This window comes from Hibiscus syriacus, unplaced genomic scaffold (genome assembly GCF_006381635.1).
Source record: "Hibiscus syriacus cultivar Baekdansim isolate YM2019G1 unplaced genomic scaffold, ASM638163v2 tig00110387_pilon, whole genome shotgun sequence".
In the NCBI taxonomy this organism is placed as follows: Eukaryota; Viridiplantae; Streptophyta; class Magnoliopsida; order Malvales; family Malvaceae; genus Hibiscus; species Hibiscus syriacus.
In genome coordinates, this window is record NW_024062717.1 from 7138208 (window position 1) to 7152135 (window position 13928).

The window sequence follows — 13928 nt, forward strand, 5'->3', positions numbered from 1 at the left end:
AGAAAGATTTTTATTTCTCCTTTATATAGGAGATGACACGTGGAAATTGAGGAAAGAAAATAGAAAAGTCTGGAGACTTTGGTTCAACCTTCTTCTTCTTCTCTTCTCGTAAGCTCCATGGCAAAGGTAAGTTGGTTCCAAGTTGATTAATTCTTTTGTTTTAAAGTTGGTTTTTGATTCTTAGAGTGATGGAAAAGATTAAGGAAAGCTTAAGATAGATTAAAACTCAAAGATTATCAAGTTATGAGAGATTGAAAATAAGAGGTTTCAAATTTAAATCTTGGAAAAGAGTTAGTAATTGAAGTTGGAGGTTAAATTTGACTTGTCAAAGGGTTATTTAAGAAGTTAGAGGTGATAAAATTGAATAAAAAACACATGGAAAATTTGATGAAATTCTTTGATTCAAGAATTATGGTGAACTATGAGGGATAGTGAAGTGTTATAATGTTATAAGAAGGTTTAAATATGTATAGATAAGTTTTATGGTATAAGAAGGGGTTAATAAGTAGAATTTGAGGACAAAATAAGAATTTTTGGGCTCAAAATGGAATTTATGGGTTGTGTGCATCGTTGCATCTTCAATGTGCATCGATGCACTCTCAAATAAATGAACATCGAATGCAATTAGTGCATCGATGCATAAGGAGTACATCGATGCACCCCCTTAAAATGAAAACATCGAAGGTGATTTGTGTATCGATGTATGGGTAGTGCATCGATGCACATGTTAAAGAATGCATCAATACACTGTAGAATGTATCAATGCACTTCAAGGGGAAAATAGAGTTATACCTTTCTTTTGGTCTAAGAAATGATAGATTAGAATACATCAATTGGATACTGATATGTATCAATGTATGATTATATAGATATCGAGCACGAACAAGTTCTGGAACGATTATCAAGTTAAGATTCGATCGAAAGAGAGGAAAATCATAAAAGTAGATTAGAACGCAGTGAGGCCAAGGTGAGTGCATACTAGTTAGTTTATGGTGCTAAATGGAAACAAGACTTGCGACAAGTCTATTTCCTATGTTAGAACACATGAATATATGATTATATGTATATGGATGACATAAATTATATGTATACATGATTATATATGTTAACATGCTTTTGTATGTAATGATATAAGAAGTATGTGCTATGTGATTTATATATATGAACATATGTGAAACTGAACTATGTGATTGCATGAGAAAGATATGAGCCATATGACATGATATATGTGAACATGAGAAAACAAATTATAAGATATGAGCTATGTGATCCTATGAGAATATGAAAAGAATCTATGAGCTTATATGACATGTGATATGAAAGTGTATATGTGGAATGATATAAGTGAAAATGCCCATGTTATATGATACGAGAGCTATAGGTATAGTTGGCATGCCAAGAGTCGAGGGTCTACGTGGTTCTTCGGGACATACAGTGATTCTTCAGGATATTTCATAGTGGTCCTTCGGGAAAAATTTCATAGCCCCTAGTGAAACCCCATACGAGCTGTGGTAACAGCATAGTGCATAACCTCAATAGATTCACATATCTTTAGTTCTCCAAGATGTACATGGGCTAATAAATAAATAATATACTGAAACTTAATATGATTGTTATATGTGATTGAATATTTGGATGTGAATGTATGAGTTTCATTTATTGCATATATGATAGGTTCTATGTGAAATATGTTGATATGATATAGGGAATATAAGTGAGTATAATATAATTATATGATATGTTAGAAATAATTTCACGAGAAATCTAGTGAACGCTATATATATATATATAGATAGATAATGAAGTGGTGAATTATATGATTAATGAGAATTGAGACAAAGCAGATAGTATTTTAACTATGAAAAAAGTATATAAATAAGTATAAAAGGATATTAGATAAGTTGTGTAGGAAGGTATACACGTTTAAGATAGAACTGTGAACTAACCTTGCTAAATTAGTAAGGGATATGAAATTTAGTATAAGAATCTAAGAAATCATATGAGAATATCTAGGGAATCAAATAATAATAAGATATATGATTTTGGGCTAGGAATTTTATGATTAAGAATTTTATAGAAGAAAGGATTAAATGATAATAGGAAAATGTGATGAGCTGAGTGGGATAAATACACTAGACTTTATGGACATGAAATAGTATATAAGCATAGATGATATGATTATGTATATGTATGTATATATTCATTATGTGGAAGTGTTTATGAGGTTGTTTGATATGATAGTAGAAAATCTGCATTCATTGTTAGGAGTCATGGTTACGTTATATATTTTATATGCTTTACTAAGTCATAGACTTAGCGTGTGATTATTTCATACATAGGTTACAGAAGTGAGAAGAGTAAAGAGCAATATGGAGCAAGACATGTCAGTTCTCCTTACCGAATACAGATTAGAAGAAAGGTGAATAATATGTATTTTATTATATAAATTTCTAGGTGGCATGTATTCAAAATAATTTATTGTATAAGCTCTGAATAGTTTTGTAAATGTTTTGAATAAGTTATATGTTATAAAAATTTTAAATTACTCACTATTTTATACAAGTAAATGTTTAGAAAAGTCAATGTGACACCTCGGACTCGGATTCGGGTCGGATACAGGTTGGGGGTGTTACATTTAATGGTATCAGAGCTAAGGTTTAGCTGATTCGAGGCTTAAACCGAAGTCAAATAAAGTTTAAAAATGTGTACATGCCAACTCAAAGTGAAAAATTTATGATCTGATAGTGTAAGGAGTATGTTGTCTTGTTAATATAATAAGATTTGTATAATATAGTAGAAATTGATTATAGAAATTGTTGAAGTAAATCGATAGCTGAAAAATCTTATGGTGATAACAATTCACCTGCCCTGGCCAGGCAGGATAAAGAGTGGAAACCTCAAAAAGTGTCTTATAAGATTAAAGGTTGATTTTAGAAAGTTGAAATCATATCTGAATAATGATAGAAAGTTTTCATTGTTTTGAATCGAAAAGGTGATATGGATTCGTTTTGTTATTTTATGGATAAGATAGGGTGAACAAGTATCACCATTAGAGCGTTAAAAGATCAAATGATGCAGTTAGAATTGGTAGAAGAGTTCAAGAATAAGTGTATCAGTGACAAGCGTATAAGATGTATAAAGTCAGAGCTTATGAGTTTGAAACGAATGGATAGTATTGTGTATAAGCAAAAGTGTGAATATGATAAGGAGTTATAGTTAAGATGAAAAGAGTTAACGTTGGCTAACCAGAGTATGTGATGAAAATGTACTAGAATTAAAAGATGATGTCATGGTAAGTTAACCAAGTATAATGCAGATTTGGATATGGTGATGTATTCTGAGTATGGAATTGTAAGGTAGCAAAGGAGATAAGGACTTGTATGATTGAAGGAAACGTAAGTACAAGAGATGATAAAGAATGGTGTTCTGTATAAGTAAAGTTGACTATCAAAATCATGAAAATGTGATAAGGAGTGATAGTTAAGGATAAATATATGAGATATAAAAGAGAAAATGAGTAGTATTGTTTATGATTTTGAAAAGTTGAGTAAGATATCGCTGAGAAATATGCGATAAAGATCGGTAATCAGATATGAGTATAAGTGATAGAAAAAAAGTATGTGAGCATGAAATAAAAGATATGACTTATGTATAAGGAGATTTTGATTTTGAATGAATAATGGAATAATGAAATGGAAAGGATTGAGTTTAAAGGATCATATATGATAAAGGTTATATGGAAGTGTATATGATAAGTTTGATATAGAAGTAAGAGAAATGTGTAAGGTGATGTGAAAAGATTACTTAATTTCGTAAAGTGTATGTTTAATCATATTTAAAAAAGATTTAAGGTTGTGTTCTTGGTCAAATGATGATGGAAAAAGAGTTTGGTTATTGTTGTAAGGTAATTAGATATGGATGTTATTGTCTACGTGATGAGTGACATTATATGGAATTTTATAAAGGTCAGAGGAAAATGCAGAATCGAATGATAGAAAAGACATGAATGGATTAAGGTTACTGGTTATTGTGTATATGATAAGTGACAGTAAATGAATGTATAAAGGAAAAAGGAAGTTGAAAAACTAAAGGAATGAAAGGTTAAGTAAATGAGGCAACATGAGAACATTAGAATGTATGTTCTTATTGCTATGTGCAATAAAAATTCGAGGACGAATTTTCTTTAAAGGAGGGGAGATTTGTAATATACCAAAATTGGGGTTAGTGACTAAAATGGAATTTTTGGAAACTTTGTACTTAATTTTGAAACAAGTTAAAAGTTTAAGGACTTAAATAGAAAAAATTCAGTGTTATATTAAAGGGAAATTTTGAAGGGTACTTTGAAATTGAGGAAAGAAAATAGAAAAGTCTGGAGACTTTGGTTCAACCTTCTTCTTCTTCTTCTTCTCTTCTCGTAAGCTCCATGGCAAAGGTAAGTTGGTTCCAAGTTGATTAATTATTTTGTTTTAAAGTTGGTTTTGATTCTTAGAGTGATGGAAAAGATTAAGGAAAGCTTAAGATGGATTAAAACTCAAAGATTATCAAGTTATGAGAGATTGAAAATAAGAGGTTTCAAATTGAAATTTTGAAAAGAGTTAGTAATTGAAGTTGGAGGTTAAATTTGACTTGTCAAAGGGTTAGTTAAGAAGTTAGAGGTGATAGAATTGAATTAAGAACACATGGAAAATTTGATGAAATTCTTTGATTCAAGAATTATGGTGAACTATGAGGGATAGTGAAGTGTTATAATGTTATAAAAAGGTTTACATATATATAAATAAGTTTTATGGTATAAGGAGGGGTTAATAAGTAGAATTTGAGGACAAAGTAAGAATTTTCGGGCTCAAAATGGAATTTCTGGGTTGAGTGCATCGATGCATCTTCAATGTTCATCGATGCACTCTCAAATAAATGAACATCGAATGCAATTAGTGCATCGATGCATAAGGAGTGTATCAATTCACCCCCTTAAAATGAAAACATCGAAGGTGATTTGTATATCGATGCATGGGTAGTGCATCGATGCACATGTTAAAGAATGCATCGATACACTGTAGAATGTATCAATGCACTTCAAAGGGAAAATAGATTTATACCTTTCTTTTGGTCCAAGAAATGATAGATTAGAATACATCAATTGGGTACTGATATGTATCAATGTATGATTATATAGATATCGAGCACGAACAAGTTCTGGAATGATTATCAAGTTAAGATTCGATCGAAAGAGATAAAAATCATAAAAGTGGATTGGAACGTAGTGAGGCCAATGTGAGTGCATACTAGTTAGTTTATGGTGCTAAATGGAAACAAGACTTGCGACAAGTCTATTTCCTATGTTAGAACGCATGAATATATGATTATACATATATGGATGACATGAATTGTATGTATGCATGATTATATGTGTTAACATGCTTTTGTATGTAATGATATAAGAAGTATGTTCTATGTGATGTATATATATGAACATATGTGAAACTGAACTATGTGATTACATGAGAAAGATATGAATCATATGACATGATATATGTGAACATGAGAAAACAAATTATAAGATATGAGCTATGTGATCCTATGAGAATATGAAAAGAAGCTATGAGCTTATATGACATGTGATATGAAATGATATATGTGGAATGATATAAGTGAAAATGTCCATGTTATATGATACGAGAGCTATAGGTATAGTTGGTATGCCAAGAGTCGAGGGTCTACGCTGTCATTCGGGACATACAATGATCTTTCGGGATATTTCATAGTGTTCCTTCGGGACAAATTTCATAGCCCCTAGTGGGACCCCATACGAGCTGTGGTGACAGCATAGTGCACAACCTCAATAGACTCACATATCTTTAGTTCTCCAAGATGTACATGGGCCAACAAAGAAATAATATACAGAAACTTAATATGATTGTTATATGTGATTGAACATTTGGATGTGAATGTATGAGTTTCATTTATTGCATATATGATAGGTTCTACGTGAAATATATTGATATGATATATGGGAATGTAAGTGAGTATAATATAATTATATGATATGTTAGAAGTAATTTCTCGAGAAATCTAGTGAACGCTATGTATATATATATATATAGATAATGAAGTGGTGAATTATATGATTAATGAGAATTGAGACAAAACAAATATTATATTAACTATGAAAAAAAAGTATATAAATAAGTATAAAAGGATATTAGATAAGTTGTGTAGGAAGGTATACACGTTTAAGATAAAACTGTGAACTAACCTTGCTAAATTAGTAAGGGTTATGAAATTTAGTATAAGAATATAAGAAATCATATGAGAATATCAGGGGAATCAAACAATAATAAGATATTTGATTTTGGGATAGGAATTTTATGATTAAGAATTTTATAGAAGAAATGATTAAATGATAATAGGAAAATGTGATGAGCTGAGTGGGATAAATACACAAGACTTTATGAACATGAAATAGTATATAAGCATAGATGATATGATGATGTATATGTATGTATGTATGTATGTATACATTCATTATGTGGAAGTGTTTATAAGGTTGTTTGATATGATAGTAGAAAATCTGCATTCATTGTTAGGAGTCATGGTTACGTTATATATTTTATATGCCTTACTAAGTCATAGACTTAGCGTGTAATTGTTTCACACGTAAGTTACAGAAGTGAGAAGAGTAAAGAGCAATGTGGAGCAAGACATGTCAGTTCTCCTTACCGAATGTCAGATTAGAAGAAAGGTGAATAATATGTATTTTATTATATAAAGTTCTAGTTGGCATGTATTCAAAATAATATATTGTATATGCTCTGAATAGTTTTGTAAATGTTTTGAATAAGTTATATATTATAAAAATTTTAAATTACTCACTATTTTATACAAGTAAATGTTTAGAAAAGTCAATGTGACACATCGGACTCGGATCCAGGTCGGATACGTGTTGAGGGTTTTAGGAAGAAATAAGGGTGGTTTCGGGTAGAGGAAAAAAAGAGATATATTTTGGGGTTAATTTTATATTTTCAGTCACTGTGGGTAGTTGCCGACGACGGTGGTGATCGGCGGCGTAAGGTTGCCGACCGGTGATTGACGTACCTCCGGTGAGGTTTTTAGAGAGAACAGGGAGAGGAAAAGAGAGAAATGAGAGAGTTTGCCTTTAAAGGGCCGGTTTTGAGATTATATACCCTCTCCTGAACAACATTGTTTTTGGAGATGGGCTTCTGTGCAATTTGTATGTGGGTTAATTATGTCTGTGGTACTTCACTTTTGTAATCCTTCCATTTTGGTCTCGAAATCAGGTTTTTTTGTACCTTTTGATTTTGTTTTCATATTTTATTTATTTTTATTTGTCATTGCTCTATTTATATATATATATTTAGGATAAATTACATGTTTAGTCCTTAAATATTAATAAGTTTATATTTTGACTTATATAATAATTTAGGGTAAATTGCATAATTAGCACATAATTTTAGTATTATTTCGAATTAGGTTAATTAATTTTAATATTTTATGTTTTAATTATTATTTAATGATTAATTATTATTAGTATTTATACTTTAGGATTATTATTATACATAATTTTTAAGTTAATTTATATAGTTTTAATATTTAATATAACAATAGGATTATTAATAGTTATATTAAATATTATTAAGTAGTTATTTATTTTAAGTTATTTGTATAACAAAATTAAATACAAATTTGTTAATTTATTACAAAGAGACTCTAATTAATAAATATTGGTACCAATTTTGGGCGTTATGGGGGTGTGATAACTCCTTACAAAGGTCATATTTAAGACATTTTCACTTAAGTTATTAAATGTCTTAGAGCTCATATAGATGTATTTAGGAGCATATAGTTGTATTTAGGAGCATATAGTTGCATGTGGTGAAATTCTGTTTGCCGCAGCATTTTATTTTATAATCAGTGTTGCTTTATGAGGAAGGTGTTTTTCTGGTGATATGCAGGATTTGGGGGCAAGGAAAAGCAAAAAGAAAATGACATGACATAAGGAGACTGTTGAGCAGAATGCAAATGCCGAACCAGTTGGCATTTCGAGAGCGATCAAAACGAAAGAAAAATATTTTTAGTAATGGCATAAAAAGTGCTTTATGCAATCAGCCATAATGGAGGGGCCAGTTACCATATTTGCACCGAATCTCACATAAAAGGAATGAACTTTAGGGTGCTAGTGTAATTTTAACACAAAACCCTAGGTTCATTCTCCCCTATAAATATAAGATGAAGTCTGACTTTTTGAGAGGACTGAGAGACTTTTATACAGTCGCCAAGAGCCTAAAAATTTGGAGAAAAAGATCTATCTTTTTCCGTCAATCGTTTTTGCCGTGGCATTCATCCGTTGACAAGCTAGAGGGAGTGGCGTTCTAGGCGTCCGAGAGGAGCTAGTTCGCTGGGACTGTCCGTGGTGGCCGAGGGACGCTCCGACAGTACACGTCTAAGGCTTTTCCTCCTTCCCTTGGCTCTTTGCTTTCATATTTTATCGTTTGGGTTGTAAGAAACGGATTAACTTGCTTTGTTCTTGCTTATTTCGAACCCCCACCAAGAACTAATCCTATTTGGTGGGAGTTCATTTTGGATTTTTAAGTTGTGCTTTAATGAATGATTATTTTTCTATGTTATATTCTGTTTTGTTTATGAAGCTTAGTGCCTTAAGGTTGTAGGAGCTACGAGAGTAGTCGTTCCTTAGGATATTACTTAGTGTTCGATAGAATTTCTACGTAGCACATCCTTAGTGTTCTAGAGAAACTAGGGAGGAACCACATAAGCAAGGGGTTCTAGATAGTAACTAGGCTTAATCCACCTTAGAGATAAGGCTAGGATTTCATTCGACTAAAAGCATTTGTGTATGAGCGATAGGTTAGTTGTTAATGTTGCCGTAAAAAGGTATTGCCGAGATATATCATGTTACCTGGACCAATAGGATCCCTGCAGTAGCTAACACCAATCGGATTTGCCAAGACATCTTCAATCTGTCGAGTCCCTTACTAGAGATAGCATAGGGCACCCTTAGTAAACTATTTCGGGCAGAGAAGGCATAGAAGTAAGATCATTCTGAGAAGTAGACTTAAATTTCCTAAGTAACTCCTATCACTCATTACCATAGTAGCTTGTCGTGTGAGGAAATCTAAAGTCCTGATAATCAAATCCATTATTTACATTTTATATTACCTTTTCATTTCCATTTGTTTGCACTAAACACAATTTAATTTGTCACGACATCTCCATCCATTTTGCCACAGCATTCTCATTTGTGAATATCATTAGCTACACTTAGTTACTTCAGAATAGTGTATAAACTTTACTCAATATCTCTCTAATCCCTGTGGATACGATACTCACTCATCATTGTATTACTTGTTCGATTGTGTATACTTGCACATATTTTCGCACCCATATTTAGTACTCACAAATCGCGGACAAGGTTTTGGCGCCGTTGCCGGGGATTGTCAATTGATGATGTTGAGTTTAGTTATTGCACCATTTTATTTCTTTTCCTTGTAGATAGTTACTTGTTTTTGTGTTTACCTTTCTCAGGTGTTACGTTGTTGCATGACTCGTAAAAGACCCAAGGAACCATTATTTCATATTGAACCTGAGGCTCATGTTATTCAAAATCAGGTGAAGGATCCTGCAGTTCTAAATGCCACGACAATTCCAAATGTTGGGAATGTTGCTCGACCACGAACTGTTAGAGATCACTTAACTCCCACATTGGACGACCTAAAAACTACTATTGTAGGTCCCAAGATTCAGGCAACCCAATTCAAGCTCAAACAGGTTATGTTCGACATGTTGGACTTGATTGGACAATTTGGTGGTGCTCCTCATGAGGCTGCAAGGCAACATGTTCGGACATTTTTAGAGGTCTGTGACTCTTTTCGACAACAAGGTGTGCATGAAGTTGTGCTGAAATTGAAATTATTCTCATATTCTTTGAAAGATCACGACAGGGCATGGTTCAATGGATTACCTTCCGGCTCGATAAGGTCTTGGGATGACTTGTGCAAAAAAAATTTGCTACGGCATAATCAACCCAATATGAACAACTATCTTAGAAATGCCATAGCATCTTTTCACCAAGGCGATGAAGAGTCTATGTATGAGTGCTAGGACTGATACAAAAGTTTTCTTCGCAAGTACCCCAATCATGGATTCCACGAATGGACTCAATTTGTGATGTTCTACAATGGAGTCAATGCACCCACGAGGATAATGCTAGATGCCTTGATAAATGGGATGTTGCTCGATAAATCACCTGAAGAGGCTTTTGAAATTCTTGATCGAATTGCTAACCACGATTACCAATTTCCCTATTTCAGGTCTGGAACTAGAAGGAATATATCCAACTCAGCATGTCTATTATGCCATGGCAATCACTATGAGAGCGAGTGTCTGCTCAATCTGGAGTCCATAAAATATATAGAGAACTATAATCGAGGCAACAACAACCCTTATTCTAACAATATTGGATGTTGTCAGCGTCCAAACTTCTCTTAGAGAAATCAAGGAACCAGTAATGTTAGTCAGCCCGCTAGGCAGCAGAACTTCAGTGACTCCCAGGGTTTTCAAACGAATAAGCCATGGCATAATTATAATGAGGGAGTGCCATATTTATCCAACACAAGTTCTTTGGAGGCCACAATGCAAGATTTTATAGCAACCACGAAGACCATACTGCATGACCCTACGACATCTATAAAAAGCTAAGAAGCTTTGCTTCAAAGTCACAACTCATCTTTAAGGGCCTTGAAGGGTCAGGTTGATCAAATTGCCACGACATTACAGTCTCTCCCATATGGCAGTCTTCCTAGTGATACTGAAGTCACTAAGGCTCAAGAAAGGGAGCATTATGGTATGTTCACCTTAAGCAGTGACATCAAAATCTACAAAGATGCTAAGTTTGTGGGAGAGACACTCAGAGAGCCCATTCATAAGAATGTGCACGAAGATTTGAAGGTGCAAGAAGATTCACATTCGTTGGAAAATAATGATGAGGGTTCGAAGAGTGCAGCCAATGAAGACAAGAAAAATTTTGCCACGGCAAAAGAAAAGCCCCCATCAGTAGGAGTTAATGACCAAAGGGAAGTTGCAAAATTTTGCCGCAACAAATTTTTATGCACTGATAATCACTTGAAGATTCATAAAGAAGACGAAGAGGAGCTTGAGGATATTCCAAAGGACATGAGTCAGTCTAGCTTACTCATAGCTATACCAGGTATGAAATTTGAACCTTTGGATTCTATTGAATTTACTTATCCTAAACCCCAAGTAATTATCCATATGTCTAGGCTAGAAATTATAAAAGAATTAAGGAATGAAATGGAGATTAAGGGAAAATTTCCTAATGAGAAATTATTATTTGCGGCAGAAATTTTGTCGTATGCTAACATTGTCAATTTTCTCGTTAGTGTTGTTTTGCTTCCTTACTTGAATAGAATAGGAAAGAACAAGGTCATACACGATGGTGGCTACTGTCATAGGGATAACTTCGACCTCTTTAATGAATTTACTTCCCAAATGATTACATGTTGCCATGGCAAAAAGGAGCGAAAAGAGATCTCAATCCACTACCATTCAGCTTCAGGCAAAGAGCACTTTGAAGAAGAGAGGACTACTGAAAATGTCCTACAATTCAGATGTGAAAGACACAAAATGCCAGGGCAAAATACTTTGAAGGTGGAACTGTTATATGTGTGGGGCATTTTGGTCTATAATGGGGCTCCAATCGAACGCGACAAATCTATACTCCTCTTGCACGATGTCGAGACTTCCTAAGCATCTTGAATATGCCGTTACATTTTGGATTTACTCCTGTACATAAATAAATGTTTATTTTGTTACTGTTTTTATCCAGTTTCCTTTTAATTGGCTATTTTATTTTTCTTTGCAAGGTTAGGGTCCATCCAACCTTCAACCATACCAGTATCAGATTCTGAACATTCTAGCCCCACACAATTACAAAAGCGCACACATCGCACAACCGCCGCACCACCACAAGCATGAAGTCAAGGTACCTTGCATTGCATTTCATAGCATGTAGTCTAGTTTTACCATAGTTTTTAGTAAGTATTGAGAGCAATGCTTCTCTTAAGTTTGGGGAGGTAGGGTTCTCAATTCATTGCATGATAGTATTAGTAAAATGACTATGACATGACATTAATAAGTGTAGAATTAGTTTTCTGGAGTAAATTAAGGATGCCCGATGATGATGAATTTTTTATGGTTAGGATTGAATGTACATGACTGTTGAGGATGATAGAACCAACTCTAGAACTCACTTCTTTGAAACCTTTGAATACACGATTGTATGTTTTTTATGCTTAAGGAACTTAGAAATTTTTTATAAGAGAACTCTTGCATGTCTTGGCATAAACGATGAAAACCCCACTTTGTAAAAAAAGAGAAAAAATGAAGTTGTGAATAAATGTTTCAGCATATCTGTAAAGGGACACTCCGCTATGCCATGTCATTGCCTGGAAACTGCATTTAAATAAATGGCAGCTATGGTATATAAGTGAATGAAAGTAGTCACGGGATGACTCTACTTAACTAGCTCGGGGGTGGAAGGTATGCTCCCTTTCACCTAGAGTGTGGGATGGTAGGTGTGATGGGCTGACTCCCCTCGTAGCAGTGTTAACAAAAAGAAAAAAAAAGCAAAAAGAAAAGAAAACAATGCGGGAATCAAAATTGTAAATGTCGTGGCAAAACAAGAAAACTTTCGTAGAAAAGTTTTAGGTTTGTTAAGCATGGACTGGATACAAACACGCACACACCCACATAAAGATGTTTCCCTAGGGGACAATACTTGATTTCTCAAACCAGTCTAGCATTTTGAAGCCAAATGTTCTAAGGGTTGAAATTCTATCCCATATAACTATTCTGCTTCTGAACTTGCCATGGTATTTTTATTTTGCTTAATACTATCCATTGTTTGAGGACAAGCAATAGCTTAAGTTTGGGGGTGTGATAACTCCTTAAAAGGGTCATATTTAGGGACCTTTTCACTTAAGTTATTGAATATCTTAGAGCTCATATAGGATCATATAGATGCATTTAGGAGCATATAGTTGCATGTGGTGAAATTCTGTTTGTCGCGGCATTTTATTTTGTAATCAGTGCTGCTTTATGAGGAATGTGTTTGTCTGGTGATATGTAGGATTTGGGAGTAAGGAAAAGCAAAAGGGAAATGCCATGACATAAGGAGAATGTTGAGCAGAATGAAAATGTCGAACCAGTTGGCATTTCGAGAGCGATCAAAACGAAAGAAAAATATTTTTAGTAAGAGCCAGCTGTCATGGCATAAAAATTGCTTTCTGCAATCAGCCATAATGGAGGGGTCAATTACCATCTTTGCACCGACTCTCACATAAAAGGAATGAACTTTAGGGTGCTAGTGTAATTTTAAAACAAAACCCTAGGTTCATTCTCCCCTATAAATAGAAGATGAAGCCTAACTTTTTGAGAGGACTGAGAGACTTTTACACAACCGCCAAGAGCCTAAAAATTCAGAGAAAAAGATCTCTCTTTTTTTCGTCAATCATTTTTGCCGTGGCATTCCTCCGTTGACAAGCTAGAGGGAGTGGCGTTCTAGGCGTCCGAGAGGAGCTAGTTCGTTGGGACTGTCCGTGGTGGCCGAGGGAAGCTCCGACAGTGCACGTCGAAGGTTTTTCCTCCTTCCCTTTGCTCTTTGCTTTCATATTTTATCGTTTGGGTTGTAAAGAATGGATTGACTTGCTTTGTGCTTGCTTATTTCGAACCCCCACCATGAACTAATCCTATTTGGTGGGAGTTTATTTTGGATATTTAAGTTTTGCTTTAATGAATGATTATTTTTCTATGTTATATTTTGTTTTGTTTATGAAGCTTAGTGCCTTAAGGTTATAGGAGCTACGAGAGTAGTCGTT